Source organism: Mustelus asterias, chromosome 16, assembly GCF_964213995.1.
Source record: "Mustelus asterias chromosome 16, sMusAst1.hap1.1, whole genome shotgun sequence".
Lineage (NCBI taxonomy): Eukaryota > Metazoa > Chordata > Chondrichthyes > Carcharhiniformes > Triakidae > Mustelus > Mustelus asterias.
The window spans coordinates 97,924,247-97,940,857 of NC_135816.1; the positions used below are offsets into that span (position 1 = coordinate 97,924,247).

Here is a 16,611-nt window from a genome sequence, read left to right on the forward strand (position 1 = left end):
CTGAAGTGAAATTTTGAGAAAGGCCGCAGCCAAGTTGGGCACAGCAAGATCCCAGGTCATGTGCTTTTTGGGGGTTTGGTTGGGAGGTGGGATACTGTACTGCAAGGGGGGAATGTCAAATATATAAATAGTCTACATTATCAGTGATGTAAGATCATTTAACAGACCATACGGCAAACCTCAGTTGCATTGGCCATGCTATATTCTCCCTCAGTGTACCCGAACAGGTGCCGGAGTGTGGCCACTAGAGCATTTTCGCAGTAACTTCATTGCAGTGTGAATGTAAGCCTACTTGTGACAATAATAAGTACACTTTAAAAAAAACTTTGTACTGTACATAGTTAGTTTAGATATTCAGAGCAGCTAGAGGAAACCCACACAGATATGGGGAGAACGTGCAAACTCCTCACAGACAAAGACGCAACCTGAGAATTGAACCCAGGTCCCTGGCACTGTGAGGCAACAGTGCTAACCACTGTGCCACCCCAGCATTAGAGCAATGTTTCAGCTCTATTAATCCTGACCAAGGGCAACCTCACCTAAAAGCCACAACAACGATGACAGATGGTGACAGCAGGAAAGACAACTGAAAAATCATCAAGCAGTGAGCCCAGTGACTTGTTAAGTGACAACAGGTCAAAGATAGCACTGGAAAAAATGCAGACAGAATTTAAAAAGAGGTCAGAATGCAGCACAGCATGGGGAAATTCTCACCTTTGACCGCTACAGCAAAGCAACCCTCAATTAACTCATCTAACGCATTAAGCTAGGAAATGGCAGGAATGACGCTGTAGGTTTACAAGCTAAGAACCTCTTCAGGATGAGTTGAGAAGCCTGATAAAGAACCAGTAGGTATTATTCTCTACTTCGCAGGCAGTAGTGTAGACAATAGTGTTGATAAGTGCCCCACAAGGCTGTGTTCTCAGCCCCCTACTATACTTATGCGCCTATGACTGTGTGGCCAAATTCCCCTCTAATTCGATTTTCCAGTTTGCTGACGACACCACTGTAGCGGGTCAGATCTCAAACAATGGCGAGACAGAGTACAGGAATGAGATAGAGAATCTGTTGAACTGGTGCGGCAACAATAATCTCTCCCTCAATATCAACAAAACGAAGGAGATTGTCATCAACTTCAGGAAGCATAAAGGAGAACTTACCCCTGTCTACATCAATGGGGATGAAGTAGAAAGGGTCGAGAGCTTCAAGTTTTTAGGTGTCCAGCTCACCAACAACCTGTCCTGGTCCCGCCCCCCCCCCCCCCCCCCCCATGCCAACACTATAGTTTAGAAAGACCATCACCACCTCTACTTTCTCAGAAGACTAAGGAAATTTGTCATGTCAGCTACGACACTCACCAACTTTTACAGATGCACCATAGAAAGCATTCTTTCTGGTTGTATCACAGCATGGTATGGCTCCTGCTTTGCCCATGACCGCAAGGAACTACAAAATGTCGTGAATGTAGCCCAATCCATCACGCAAACCAGCCTCCCATCCATTGACTCTGTCTACACTTCCCGCTGCCTCTGCAAAGCAGCCAGTATAATTAAGGACCCCCACGCACCCCGGACATTCTCTCTTGCACCTTCGTTCTTCGGGAAAAAGATATAAAAGTCTGAGGTCACGTACCAACCGACTCAAGAACAGCTTCTTCCCTGCTGCTGTCAGACTTTTGAATGGACTTACCTTGCATTAAGTTAATCTTTTTCTACACCCTAGCTATGACTGTAATACTACATTCTGCACTCTCTCCTTTCCTTCTCTATGAATGGTATGTTTTGTCTGTATAGCGTGCCAGAAACAATATTTTTCACTGTGTGTTAATACATGTGACAATAAATAAATCAAATAAATATATTGGTCATTCAGAGCATAAACAAAGAGACAGCAACACACAAAGAGGTTATAGAAGCCTTTTATACTTCAACCTTAGATGGAACGCCATCTTAGAAAGGGTGACGTTCAGAGACATACCCAATGACTGGGTGTAATCGTAGATTGCTTTGTATTGACTGGCAGAGAAAATTGTGAATACAAGTCCTGAAAGATGAGTTAATTGAGGGTTGCTTTGCTGTAGGGTTATTAGAGGAGACTTTATCAGATTTGTTGCAGTTGTGGGAGGATTTAATCTTTGAAGGCTGTGCGGTTAACATGTGAGAAAGCAAAGTCAGGGTGACAAGGAGACTTAATTGAGAAAAAAGACTGACACAGTGGTGCTTTTAAGACATGAAGTAGCAATGCACCTATTCCAGAACAGGGAAAGGGTGTAGAGGGTGCAGTGGCCACTATTATTAAACATTCTCAATGTGGTGGGAAAAGGCTGCATCGGCGCAAACAATGCCCTGCCAAAAATGCAGAGCGTCCTTTGTGTAGAGAGAGAGGATATTTTAAATCTGTATGCTGCAACAAGAATCTCCAAACACAGAAATGTAAGGAGAAACTATTCAAAACACATAACATAAGAAATTGAAGGTGAAAAAGACAATGAAGTGCAATTCTTCAGAGAAATTACAGAATCTGGTGGGAACCACTTGAGTGCCGACATTACGATTAAAGAACGTAAAACAAACTAGACACTGGAGCAGGAGTTTCAGTTCTTTTAGAAACAACAGTGGCGAAAGCAAGACCTCCTCCAAACATCAACTTTATGACTTCACAGTCCAAGAGGCATTCAATTGAAGATCAAGCAACAGTTGATTGCTACACTTCAGTATGAAGGAGGAGAAATTGCAGAAATTTTGTATCTGATCCAAAGCCAAGACTGTTCACTATTAAGTCGAAAAACTTGCACAAATCTATAACTCATAAGATAGATGACAGGAAAACCGAAAGAATTCAGAACAGAATTGCCAAAGCATTCAGATTTCCTGAGAAGGTTGAAATAAGCCCCCTGAAACAGGAGCATCAAAGCATATGAAAACCTTGAGAAAACCAGTTAGAAGCTTTCTTGTAAACTGCAGGTGATGGAACCATCAGTTCATTACCTGAGCAAGAGAAGCAGCAAATTACAGCAGATGCACTGTCACACGTTCCTGTTGAAAAGCCTGAACAAGAGGGCATACAATCTGTTGAAAGAGTCCTGCACCTCATTGATCACAAAAATTCTACCAGCAGCAACACAAAGGCTAAATGAAATTCAAAAGGCTCAGAAAGCAGAGGAGAAACATGCTAAAATTCAGGAATTCTGCATCACTGGATGGCCTGAATTTTTCAAATAATCTCATCATAAAGCTTGAGCGTCAAGAGATGTCATCGTTGCTTGATACTTCGAATACACTACGAAGACATCGCAGCATCATAGATGACTGGTTGATTTATGATGTGAGTCCTCTGACTCTAAGATCATTTAGAAAATACATCAGGAACACCTGGGTACTACAAAGTGTTGTGCTAGAGTGTGAAATTCCATTTGGTGGCTGAGGATCTCAAAAAAACAGGAGAAAATGATTTTGAGTCACATCACCTGTGCAATATTGCCAAGAACAAATATAACTATTGATGGCATCCTCATTTCCATTCTGAGCATGGATCATCTCAGAGTGGATGTATGTGAGCGCAAGGGGGAGACATCCCTCATGGCCGTTGACTATCGTTCCCAATGAGTAGAGGTTAAATGTCATCATGATCCCGCCTCAGAAGCTGCCACTAAATCGCTGGAAGAAATTTTTTACCACACGTGGCATTCCAGATCTCATCATTTTAGACGGTGGCCCCTTGTTGGCAACCAGTTGTTTTAAGCAGTTCGCAGAAACCTATGGGCATTGTCCACAGGACTTGCTCACCCAAAAGCTAATGGAGAGGCTGGAAGAGGAGTAAAGATGGTAAAGGTTTTGTTGAAGAAACATTCTGCTATCAACTTGGCACTGTTGAGTTGCAGTTCTTCGCCACTCCAGAATGATTGGCTCCATTCGGATCTCCGACAGGAAGGTGGCTACGGATTCCACTTCCTGCTGTTCCACAAGTACTTATGCCATGCCTCAAAGTAGCAAATATAGAGAGAGTGAGGGAGAAGGATGATGAGCCATAGAACCTCTACATAAACTGGTCTTTTGATTTTGGTCACTGATCCCTTACCAGAGCAGAAAGAGGCCATTCAGCTCATCGAGTCTGCGCCCACTCTCTGAAAGAGCATCATACCCAGGCCCTCCGCTTCACCCTATCCCCGTAACCCCATGCATTTAGAATGGCAAATCCACCTAATCCGCACATCTTTGGACTGTAGAAGGAAACCGTAACGTCTGGAGGAAATCCACACAGACGTGGGGAGAATGTGCACACTCCAAACAGACAGTGACCCAAGCCGGGAATTGAACTCCGGTCCATTGGGTCCAGTAGTGAGCAGTGCTCATCACTGTACCGCCTTATGCACAATTTCATGAGAGTTGTGCAAAGCCCCCCATCCATTGACTCCGTCTACACTTCCCGCTGCTTTGGAAAAGCAGCCAGCACAATCAGGGACTGCACGCACCCCGGACATACTCTCTTCCACCTTCTTCCATGGGTAAAAGACATAAAAGTTTGACATCACGTACTAACCGACTCAAGGGCAGCTTCTTTCCTGCTGCCACCAGACTTTTGAATGGACCTACCTTGTATTAAATTGATCTTTCTCTGCAACCTAGCTGTGACTGTAACACTGCATTTTGCACCCTCTCCTTCCCTTCTCCCCCATGTACTCTATGAAGAGTATGCTTTGCCTGTGTAGCATGCAATAAACAATATTTTTCACTGCATACCAACACGTGACAATAATAAATCAAATCAAATAATCAACACCACAAGATATAATTTATTAGGAAGCAAGCTGGGGAAATGGTAAGGATCAGTGACCAAAATCAGGAAGACCAGTTTATGGATACACTCTGCATTTTGTAGAGATGAAAATAGAGAAGAAACACAAGTGCGCTTGTATCTATGAAAAGAACATCAATGGAAAAGGCCAGCTGACTAGCCAGGGGAGGCAATAGCCCAGTAGTATTATTGCTTGACAATTAATCCAGAAACTCAGCTAATGTTCTGGGGACCTGGGTTCAAATCCTGCCACGGCAGATGGTGGAATTTGAATTCAATAAAAAATAATCTGGAATTAAGAATCTACTGATGACCGTGAAACCATAGTTCACTAATGTCCCTTTAGGGAAGGAAATCTGCCATCCTTTACTCTGCTCTGGTCTACATGTGACTCCAGAGCCACACCGGTGTGGTTGATCTCAACTGCCTTTGGGCATCTAGGGATGGGCAATAAATGGTGGCCAGCCAACATGCCGCCCCACCAAGGTCAAAACACCTGAACACACAGCAGATTAAAAGGTGATTCATGAGGTTGAGACTGCACACCAAGAAGACATTCAGCCAGGCTGCTTGGGTGAGGTGAAAGATCCTGGATTTTCGACTTGGAATGCAGACATTTCGGTTAAGAGCCATCTCAGAAACTTTAAATTTGACACAAGAGCCAGTGTTATGATCCTGTTGGGCAGAGAACCATGCCTGTTGACTCAATGGTTAACGACACCCATGCCACACATTTATGGAGCAAGCTGCAGGTGACACCAAAGTCAAGAATAATATAATCTGAGAGCCACTGTTCGTGGTCCACAACCAGGACTGTCCACTGCTGAGTCATAAAGCCCATGTTGAACTTAACCAAGGGCAACAAACATCAGCCTGGCTCCAAGTATAAAAGTAGATTCCGAAGCTTTTTACAGAGCTAGAGGTGACTGAATAACGCACACCACACGATACGGAGGGAAGATTTTAAACCCATGTTCCAATTTACACCACAGAAGATTCCCCACCCACTCAGACTGTACGGCTCGCTAGTAACTGGCAAAATAATGTCATGCACACTTGTACAATAATGGGGTTGTGATATTTAGCCTAAAATGCAATGCAAGTGTATGCAATGCGCAAGTGGGACAATTAGCATCAACGCATGGGAAGATGTAAAATGCTGGATTGAGACAGTTAGCATAATTTGCGATGCTGAATTTAGATAATTTAGCAAAAATATGCAATGCATAAAACTATAAGACGTAGGAGCAGAAGTAGGCCATTTGGCCCATCAAGTCAGCTCCTACATTCAATTAGATCATGACTGATTGGATGTGCTAATCCTCAACTCCACTTTCCCACCTTCTCCCCATAATCCTTGATTCCCTTACTGATTAAAAATCTGTGTATTGCAGCCTTGAACATACTTAATGACACAGCCTCTTCAGCACCCTGTGGTAAAGTATTCCACAGATCTACTACAAAGAAAAGTACAGCACAGGAACAGGCCCTTCAGACCTCCAAGCCTATGCCGATCTAATGCTCTAACTAAACTAAAAAAAACCTTCTGGCCTTCCTCGGTCCATATCCCTCTATTCCCTCCTTATTCATGTACCCAACCAAGATGCCTCCTAAATATTGCTAATGTGCCTACTTCCACCACCTCCTCTGGCAGCATGTTCCAGGCACCCACCACTCTCTGCATGAAAAACTTCCCCCCCACATCTCCCTTAAACTTACCCCCGCTCACCTTGAAACTGTGCCCCCTTGTAATTGACACTTCCACCCTGGGAAAAAGCCCCTGACTATCCACCTTGTCTATGTCTCTCATAATTTTGTAGACTTCTTATCAGGTCTCCCCTCAGCCTCCACCTTTACAGTGAAAACAATTCTAGTTTATTCAAACTCTCCTCATAGCCTTCAAGACCAGGCAACATCCTGGTGAACCTTCTTTGCACTCTATCCAAAGCTTCCACGTCCTTCCAGTAGTATGGAGACCAGAACAGCACTACCCTCTAAGAGAAGAAATTTCTCCTCATTTCATGGGCAGCAAGGTGGCACAGTGGTTAGCAATGCTGCCTCACAGGACCAGGGACCTAGGTTCAATTCCAGCCTCAGGTCACTGTCTGTGCAACATTTGCCTATTCTCCCTGTGTCTTTGTGTGTTAGGTTGATTGGCCATGCGAAATTGTTGTTAGTGTCAGGGGGACTAAAAGGGTAGATATGTGGGGTTATGGGGATGGGCCTGGGTGGCATTGTGGTCTGTGCAGACTCGATGGGCCGAATGGCCTGCTTCTGCACTGTAGGGAGTCTATGATTCTGACTGAAATGGGTGACCCCTCACTCTGAGATTATATCCTCTCATCCTTGATTCTCCCACAATGAGAAATAACCTTACAGCATCTACCCTATTAAGTCCCCTGAGAATCATATATGTTTCAATAAGGTTGCCTCTCAATGTACTCCAATGAGTATAGGCCCAACTTACTCAAACTCTCCTCAAGCTCTCTTCAACTCTCCTGTACTGTAGGCCTCAAGGTCACAATTGAAAGGGTAGCACGGTGGCACAGTGGTTAGCACCGCTGCCTCACAGCTTCAGGGACCTGGCTTCAATTCCGGCCTTGAGTCACTGTCTGTGGTGTGAGTCTGCGTGGGTTTCCTCTGGATTCTCTGGTTTCCTCCCACAGTCCAAAATTGTGCGGGTTAGGTGGATTGGCCATGCTAAATTGACCCTGGTGTCAGGGGATTAGCAGGATAAATATGTGGGGTTACGGGAAGGGGGCCTGAATCAAACCCGGGTCCCTGGTGCTGTGAGGCAGCAGTGTACACTATTGGCCACCGTGCCTCCGTTCAGCCGGAGACCCTCCAAAAATACCCCCGTATCACTGAGGCATCATCAAGTGGAGAGGGCACAGGCTCAATCCACTGTCTGGTGGCCAGGCATTTTCAGGATGATTGAGCAAAGGCAAGTGTGTATGCTGCACAGGTGGGATGAAAGAGGGCCCCTCATTCCTACACAGTCCCCGGCAGGCCATGGCAGAGACAGGGCGTGGTCCCGTTTATCTTCAACAGTAAACCATCTCCTATGTATGACTCCCTCACAGGCAGTAACTAAAGCTCCGAACCAGATATTTGTGAGCCACACCATCCCGGATGTCTGACAGCAGCCCAAAATGTTCAGATGAGTACGTCATGCATTTCGCCACCGCTTCTGCCTTCCACCACCATGCCAGCTCCGCTAGATACCCACAGTGAAACGGGGAGGCCATATCAGAGGTACTAAAAAGAATGAGGACTTTCCCACTATTCAATGGATCCACCTCGTTACAACGTGGCCTGGCCCTATCCCGAACTCCTGATGGGCAGGAAACTCCACACACAACTTCCAATCCTGCCAATACAAGCAGATACCAAAGATCACCAGGACATCCAAGCAAGAGGGATGACCAACCAACAGGCTTTCTCCCACAACTAAAGGTAGAGCAATGTGTGGATAAAAGTTTTTGATGTGGCTCATCTGCTTTGACTGGCTGTCGAGTGACTTTTACATTTCGTGTCGCTTCCTGGCCCACCGAGTGCGTGTGTCCGACAGGTGAAAAATGCAGACCTACTGTGGTCTAACTGAGGTTCAATGCAGGTTCAGCTTACCTTCCCTACTTCACAATTCTGAAGCTCAGTGGTGTGCTTTTTATAACCGAAGACCTTGCATTACCTGTGGCACAACGATCAACAATTCATGTATTTGTATTTCGAGTTCCCTGCTTTTGCATTCTCCGATAAGTTATTTTTTAAGTCCATTTATTAGTGTCGCAAATAGGCTTACATTGGCGCTGCAATGAAGTTGATAGAATCGTAGAACCCCTACAGTGCAGAAGTAAGCCATTCAGCCCATCGAGTCTGCACCGACCACAAACCCACCCAGACCCTATTCCCCAAACCCTCATATTTGTCCTGCTAATCCCCTGACACTAGAATTAATTTAGCATGGCCAATCAACCTAACCCGCACATCTTTGGACTGTGGGAGGGAACCGGAGCACCCGGAGAAAACCCACACAGACTCGGGAAGAATGTGAAAACTCTACACAGACAGTGACCCAAGGCCGGAATTGACCCTGGCACTGTGAGGCAGCAGTGCTAATCACTGTGCCACCATGCCACCCCCTAGTTATTGTGAAAATCCCCTGGTCGTCACACTCCGGCACCTATTCGGGTCTACTGAGGCAGAATATAGCATAGCCAATGCACCTAACCAGCACGTCTTTCAGAGTGTGGGAGGAAATCGGAGTACCTGGACGAAACCCATGCAGACAAGGGGAGAAAGTGCATACTCCATACAGACAGTGACCCAAGCCAGGAATGAGACCTGGCAGTAGTGCTAACCACTGTGCCACCGTGCAAAGACCTCAAGACTTGAGAGAGGGTACAATCATCTTGAAGGATGATGACTATCTTGAGTCCGACCTGGTTGGCATCCTCGAGGGTACAGTCAGGAGGAGTTCATGTCCAAATGCAGCAAGACCTGGACAATATCCAGGCTGACAAATGGCAACTCACATCCGCGTCATACCATCATGCTAGGCAATGACCATCTCCAACAAGGGAGAATCCAGCAATCTCCCCTTGACATTTGTTGTGGTTCAGGTCAGAAACTCCACAGTGTTTTATGAAGCCTGCCTGGATCATAGGTTTTGCACCTGGAATTTGGCTTGGATGAGCATGACATGGTTCACTTCAAGTATGATTCAAATGACCCACTAGGGAGCTTTTATCAAACAAAGTTTATTAAAGAATATAGTTAACAAGTAAGGAAAGAAAATTAGCCACAGCATTTAGCAATTATAAACAAAAACAAAAGAATAACAATAATGTATAACCCTTAAGAAATATACATAAGATGTTCCGATCAAAACCACAACTTCCTTTCGACAAAACCCTTTTCACAGGTTTAACACAGTGAAGACTTGTGCTCATGCTGTACTTGAACTGAGTCCTTAGGATGAATGCTGCAGTTCTCTGAAACATTCTGAACAGTTTGAAGTCAGAACAGCTTCCCAGAACACCAGGGAGACTTTCTGCTCAAGCCACTAACAGCAGACTTTCTATTCCAGGAAGGCTTTCAGCGAAACAGCAAAATTTCCCAAAACCAGAGAGAGAGACTTTCCAGCTTGATGTCCCTTCTAAAAATTAAAACTTGCAGCTCAGAACTGAAAATGAAAGAGCTCCTGTCATCTGACCTTCAAACATTCTTCCTCCTGACAATGCAATGTCATAGATTCATATATTCACAAAGTAAAAATAAACACATCCCATTCAAACTACTTAAGGAGCAATAAAAGGGCTCCCAGTAGACAACCCAGTGCCACAATGAGGGCTGAGAGCGACAGAGAACATGATTTTTAAAAAAACTTGTAAAGGTACACGAGCGTCACACATCCCATGGCATTGCCATCGCTCAATCCCTCACAATCAACATTTTGGGGGTTAACATTGACCAGAAATTGAACTGGACTAGCCACATAGATACTGTGGTTACAAGAGCAAGTCAGAGGCTAGGTACTCTGCAGCAAGTGGAGAGTATTCCATCACACTCCTGACTTGTAGATGGTGGACATTCAAATTCCTCTGCACCTCGGAGCTCTGCGATCTATCGCTATTTAGATAATATGTTTCTTTTTCTTCTTCCTGCCAAGTAGGAAAATGTCACATTTTCCACATTTGTCTGGTGGCGGGTCAATCATGTCTTTCGAAAGGGTTGGATGATTGCTTGAAGAGCGTGTGAATAATTGCTAGGCAGTAGGGAAAGTAGGTGTGCTAGGTGAGTCTTCTCCAGTTCCAGTACTCTGTTCTTGCACCTTTCTGGCCTTCTGGTAGATGCGTCTGTTCGCCACATCAATACATGGAGGGCCTGTGCCACACACGTAGGACTGTTATATCATTGGAAATGAGGTCACAGCTTGAAAAGCGTAATCCTAGCTGCACCCTGATCAGTCAGCAGAGGAGAGATGTGAAATCGGAGAACCTGCTCTGGGAGATTGTTTACCAGATGGCTGTGTGAGAAGAATTGAAACCAAATATGAAAGTTGGCTCTTATGCACTTTCTTCACTGACCTCTTGAACTGTCCCTGGCTTTGTCTCTCTTTCGCTCTCTCCATCCCTCCCTCTCACTCTTTCTGTCTCTCATGCCTCTGTTCGTCTTTGTCTCTCACTCTCTGTATTTGTTCCTCCTTTTTCTATCTTTTTTGATTTATTATTGTCACGTTTTGGGATACAGTGAAAAATATTGTTTCTTGCGCACTATTCAGACAAAACATACTGTTTATGGAGTACATAGGGGAGAAGGGAAGGAGAGGGTGCAGAATGTAGTGTTGCAGTTACAGATAGGATGAAGAGAAAGATAAGCTTAATATATGATAGTATCATTCAGATGACAGCAGGGAAGAAGCTGTTTTTGAGTTGGTTGACATGTGATCTCTGTATATTTTTCCGATGGAAGAAGGTGGAAAAGGGTATGTCGGTGGGTCCTTGATTATGCTGGCTGCTTCTCTGAGGCAGCAGAAAGTGTAGATGGAGTTAATGGATGGGAGGCTGGTTTGCGTGATGGACGAGGCTATGTTCACAACCCTTTGTAGTTTCTCGTGGTCTTGGACAGAGCAGGAGCCACACCAAGCTGTGATCCATCCGGAAAGGTGCAACTGTAAAAATTGGTGAGAGTCGCAGCAGCCATGCCAAATTTCCTTAGCCTCCTGAGAAAGCAGAAGCGTTGATGGACTATACACATGTCTCTCAATCCGTCTCTCTATGTTTGTTCCTCTCTGTCTATCTCTGCATTTGTTTATCATGTTGTCTCTCTGTATTTGTTCCTCCCTCTCTCAGTCTATCCATCTCTCATTTTTTCTCCCTTCCTCTAATGGACCAGAGGCAGTTTCTTCAAGAACTGCCACTGCACCACAAAATGGTGTCCAGTGCAATCTCGTGGTGCTCATTGTGCATTACAGGTGTCTTCACTTAACATTCAGCAAGCCACAAAGAACAATGCCATGAATGGCCAGATTAAACTTTTGTTTGCCGTCGATGTTGGCTGAGGGATAACCATTGGTTAAGACATGAAGAGGAAGAGGAAACCATGCCTGTCCACTTCAAAGTAGTGTCATGGGACTCTTCACATTCACCTGGGATAGCATAACCTCTCACATGAAAACCAGCCTCTCTGAGTGTGCAGTGTTCCCTCCACAACACCAAAGGGTCATTCCAAGCCCAACATATAATCTACAGGTGCGAGTTGAACCATTCTTTGATTGGGCTCTCGATTACATCATACAGAACGCCTGTGGGGACAAGACTTGACGTGTCTGTGCAACCTCCCTGTTTGCTTTTTATTGCCTGAGGACGTCACTGAGGGGCAACCAGGATTTTTCAGATGGAAGGGAAGATTGTGTCATGTGATCCAGCCTCAGTTTCATTTCAACCTGGGAGACGACACGGACAACCCTGCAGCTCCGATGTTCTAAAGCTTTCTGTCCATGTAAAATTGTCCACATACTAAGAATTAATACACAGATCCTTTGATATAGTTTCCATATGTATCAATATAACACAGTAAGAGTTTTAACAACACCAGGTTAAAGTCCAACAGGTTTATTTGGTAGCAAATACCATTAGCTTTCGGAGCGCTGCTCCTTTGTCAGCTGGAGTGGAAATGTGAGTGGAAATCCATCTGACGAAGGAGCAGCGCTCCGAAAGCTAATGGTATTTGCTACCAAATAAACCTGTTGGACTTTAACCTGATGTTGTTAAAACTCTTACTGTGTTCACCCCAGTCCAACGCCGGCATCTCCACATCATCAATATAACATACCCAGTGGTTTGCACTGATTTTAACTTTCGAGCTTCTGTCACCTTTTGATCTTTTTATTTATTTATTGGTGTCACAAGTAGGCTTACATCAACACTGCAGTGAAGTTACTGTGAAAACCCCTGAGTTGCCACACTCTGGTGCCTGTTCGGGTACACTGATGGAGAATTTAGCACCAACCAGCATGTCTTCTGGACTGTGGAGGAAACCGGAGCACCCAGAGGAAACCAAGGCAGACATGGGGAGAATGCGCAGACTCCGCACAGATAGTGACCCAAGCCGGGAATCGAATCCGGGTCCCTGGCACTGTGAGGCAGCAGTGCTAAGCACTGAGAGGCAGCAGTGCTAACCACTGTGCCACCATTGATGTCTGTAAAGAATGTGGCAGACACACCTAAAAGCTAAATCGGTCGCTGCTTCTTCACCTGGACGCCTGATTTCCTGTTTACTTCTCACACCAGTTGACTGAGCAAGTGTGGTGAACCATCGTTGGTTCCCACTGGATAGTACTGAGCCAGGATCTGGCCAGTACTACAAGGATGTACATATGTTACTGTTGGGTTGTGCTACTTGTTGCTGTTGGGGTTAGGGTGGGGTTGTTACACCTTTGTACTGTAGTGTTGTGGTACATCCCAGTCGGGCTCCGCCTCCTGGGAGAGGTATAAAAGTCCCTGCTCTGGCTGGGACCCCTCAGTCTGGGATCGTGTATATAATTATTGGCTGCTTCATTACAGTAAATAAAAGCCTTTATTTCCCGAGCATCTAGCCTCGTGTTTGATAACGCGCATCAGCAAGTTAGCAGTGACCTCTTTCCATGCCATTAACTCCTCCTCACTCCTCCGCCCCCCCCCCCCCGCCCCCTTTGAATAATGTCTCTCTTTGCTCATGGAAGAATGCCATTAAGATGAGCCAGAATTTTACATTGCTCGGGCGGAGGGAAGTGCCTGAAATGGTGCAAGTCGACTCGAGGTGCACGTCCCAGTGTTGTCCCACTATTTTGGCGGGCACGAGAAAGTCAGTAGCTTTCCCGCCAACAATCAGGCAAGCAATTTATCCCATTAAGCGACAAATCGAACGCAGTTTTATCGAGCTCGACTGCTTTTAGGGTTGGCGGGTGGATCGGTTAGCCAGGGGGCCTTTACGTTTTAGCTTCAACCTTGACCCAGGGCGGGGTGAACTGTCAGGGCTGAAATAAGAATAACACCTATGCCTGGGGTACTGAACTGTGTGTGTGATTGTGCTGTCCAGACACTCGAGGTTTTAACATCGATATTGCTCTGTCACTGGTCAGCAGCTCCCTGGAACGCTCTGCAGTGACTATCCCCCTGAGGGAGCACATGTAGAAACCCCAGCCCACACCCTCCCTTGGTGCCCATCCTGCCTGGTAGCGCTTCAGCTTTCACAGGGCGCGTTATAGGCTCGTCGGCGTGAAATCGTACTCGGGGGCCCGGAACATATTTCATGTTTCACGTCTGCTTCCAGCCCCGTTGAGTGTGAACGCCTGACGGGCGAAAGATTCAGGCCTGTTCCAGGAATATTGTCATCATGTTTTGGTCTGGTTTTCTCTTTCAGCATTTTAAAACCTCTCAGCTTTTCCTGCTTCTAGTCAGGTCAGACTTCATAAAATTCCCTTTGAGCCAACCCAAAAGCTCCTAGATTTTGGGTATTTGCTTTTCCTTCTGATGCTTTCAGGCTGCCCCTTAATTCACAAATCACTTTATCCCAGTCATGCTTTGAACTGAGATCGGTGGCCCTGTAATATTGGCCGGGATTCACGTTGCCTGCTCACCCCTGATGGGAATTCTGATGGCCCGGTGAATCGGGAGTCAGGGATAAAACAGGATTCCCGCCGAGGAGCGATACTCCCAGCTGGCCAGCCTCAATCAGGTTCCGGCCCGTTGATTTTGCAGAGTTGCTCATTGTAATGTAATTAGCAAGCCAGAGTCATAGAATCCCTGCAGTGCAGAAGGAGGCCATTCGGCCCAACAAACCTGTTACCAACCACAATCCCACCCACACCCTATCCCCGTAATCCCACATATTTATCTTGCTAATCCCCCTAACACTAAGAGGCAATTTATCATAGCCAACCAACCTGACTCACATATCTTTGAAGTGTGGGGGGGAAACTGGAGCAGCCGGAGGAAAACCACACAGACGGGGAGAATGTGCAAACAGTCACCTGAGGTGGGAATTGAACCCGCGTCCCTGGCACTGTGAGGGAGCAGTGCTAACCACTGTGCCACGTGTCGCCGCGGGAAGCCCGATTCAGCAGCCTCCTGTTATACATCTGCATGCTCCCTACCCCCACCCCACCAGGAAATCCACCTTTAGTGCAGGTCCTGACACCCATAGACCCAGGGGGAGCAACAAGGTAAGTGTTGTGCCCATAAGTCCCTACTCCCACTGCCAGGTTGCAGAGTAAGTGTCCCGTGAGGGACGGGGGGGTTGGGTGTGCTTGGGCTGGGGGGGTGCAGGGGAGAGGGCTTGATCTCAGGAGTCTGCCCAGGATGGGGTCTAGTTTCTGCACTGGGCAGTCCTTGTTGCCCTGGGAAAGATGTTGTTCAATTCCAGGTTGGTGAATTCAGACACTCTTCTGAGTTAAGATATTCATTATTGTCTTTGTACTCTAAAAGCTTTGAAGTGCCCTGGTCAATTTGATATTGATGCCCCTTGGGCTCCTAGAAGCCTTCAAAGTCACTCCATCACTCCACTCCACAAGGAGGCATTGGCCCAGGTGTTAAAAGCCTTCAATAAAGTGCTCTTATAGTTTCCCAAGAATTCCCCTTGCTTTCTGTGATAACCACAGCTGCTGTGAAATCCCTTCAATGTGCTTTGTTGGTCAGTTTCACTGGGGAATACCCTTCTAAGATCGAAAGGTTAGGATTTGGGATAGGATGGTGGAGAGGGCCTGGGTACGATACCTTGCCAGAGAGTCAGTGCAGACTCGATGGGCTGAATGACCTCTAGTGCACTGTACGGATTCCATGATTCTGTGGTCTGATGTCTGCATCCTTTTAAGTGGTTTGATTGACAGTTATGGCTTATTTACCCACTGGTAAGGAGCTTTAAGATAAAGGCAAAATATTGTGGATGCTGGAATCTGAAGCAGAAACAAAAAATGTCTGAAAATCTCAGCAAGTCTGATAGCATCTGTGGAGAGAGAGTAGAGCTAACGTTCAGTGTCCTTGGTCAGGGCTGCCTTGTTTGTTTCTCCAAGCAAAGAGCCTTGTTTTTTATTCCCTTCACGGCATCGAGTGTTTTGTGAACATCGCGGTTAGAAACGAGGCGGAATGAAGATTTAGAAACATAGGCAGCACTTGTAGTGCTAGGTATTGTTATGTCACTTATATTAGCAAGTGAGGTGACCAGCAGCTCATAGTGTGTGTGCAGAAATTGCAGTTGTGCTGTCGATGTGAGTAATAGTTGCGAATCCATAAAGCAGACCTGGGCCATATCCTGTAATGTATCTTCAGATTATCAGTCATAGAATCCCTTCAGTGCTGAAAGAGGCCATTCGGCCCATCAAGCCTGCATCGACAACAGTCCCACCCAGGCCCTATCCCCTTAACCACATGTATTTACCCTACTATAGCATGGCCAATCAACCCAACCCACGCATCTTTGGACTGTGGGAGGAAACCGGAGCACCCAGAGGAAACACACACAGACACAGGGATGCACAGGCAAACACCACATAGACAGTCACTTGAGGCCAGAATGGTGGCACAGTGCTTGGCACTGCTGCCTCACAGCACCAGGAACCCGTGTTCAATTCCAACCTCGATGCAGAATTGGTTGAGTGGCAGGAAGCAGAGGTGATGGTCAAGGGGTGTTTTTCTGACTGGAAGACTGTTTCCAGTGGGGTCATGATGTGGAGATGCCGGCGTTGGACTGGGGTAAATACAGTAAGAGTTTTAACAACACCAGGTTAAAGTCCAACAGGTTTATTTGGTAGCAAATGCCATTAGCTTTCGGAGCGCT

At 46.0% G+C, this 16,611-nt stretch overlaps 1 long non-coding RNA gene across 1 annotated transcript in view; it reads left to right on the top strand.

Annotated features, from left to right (window-relative positions):
• Positions 1–16,611, top strand: part of LOC144505311 (uncharacterized) — a 97,111-nt gene that overhangs the window by 423 nt on the left and 80,077 nt on the right. Inside the window, exon 2 of the long non-coding RNA XR_013499809.1 lies at positions 7,878–8,250. This is a non-coding gene — a long non-coding RNA (uncharacterized LOC144505311). The remainder of the gene's footprint in view (positions 1–7,877; positions 8,251–16,611) is intronic.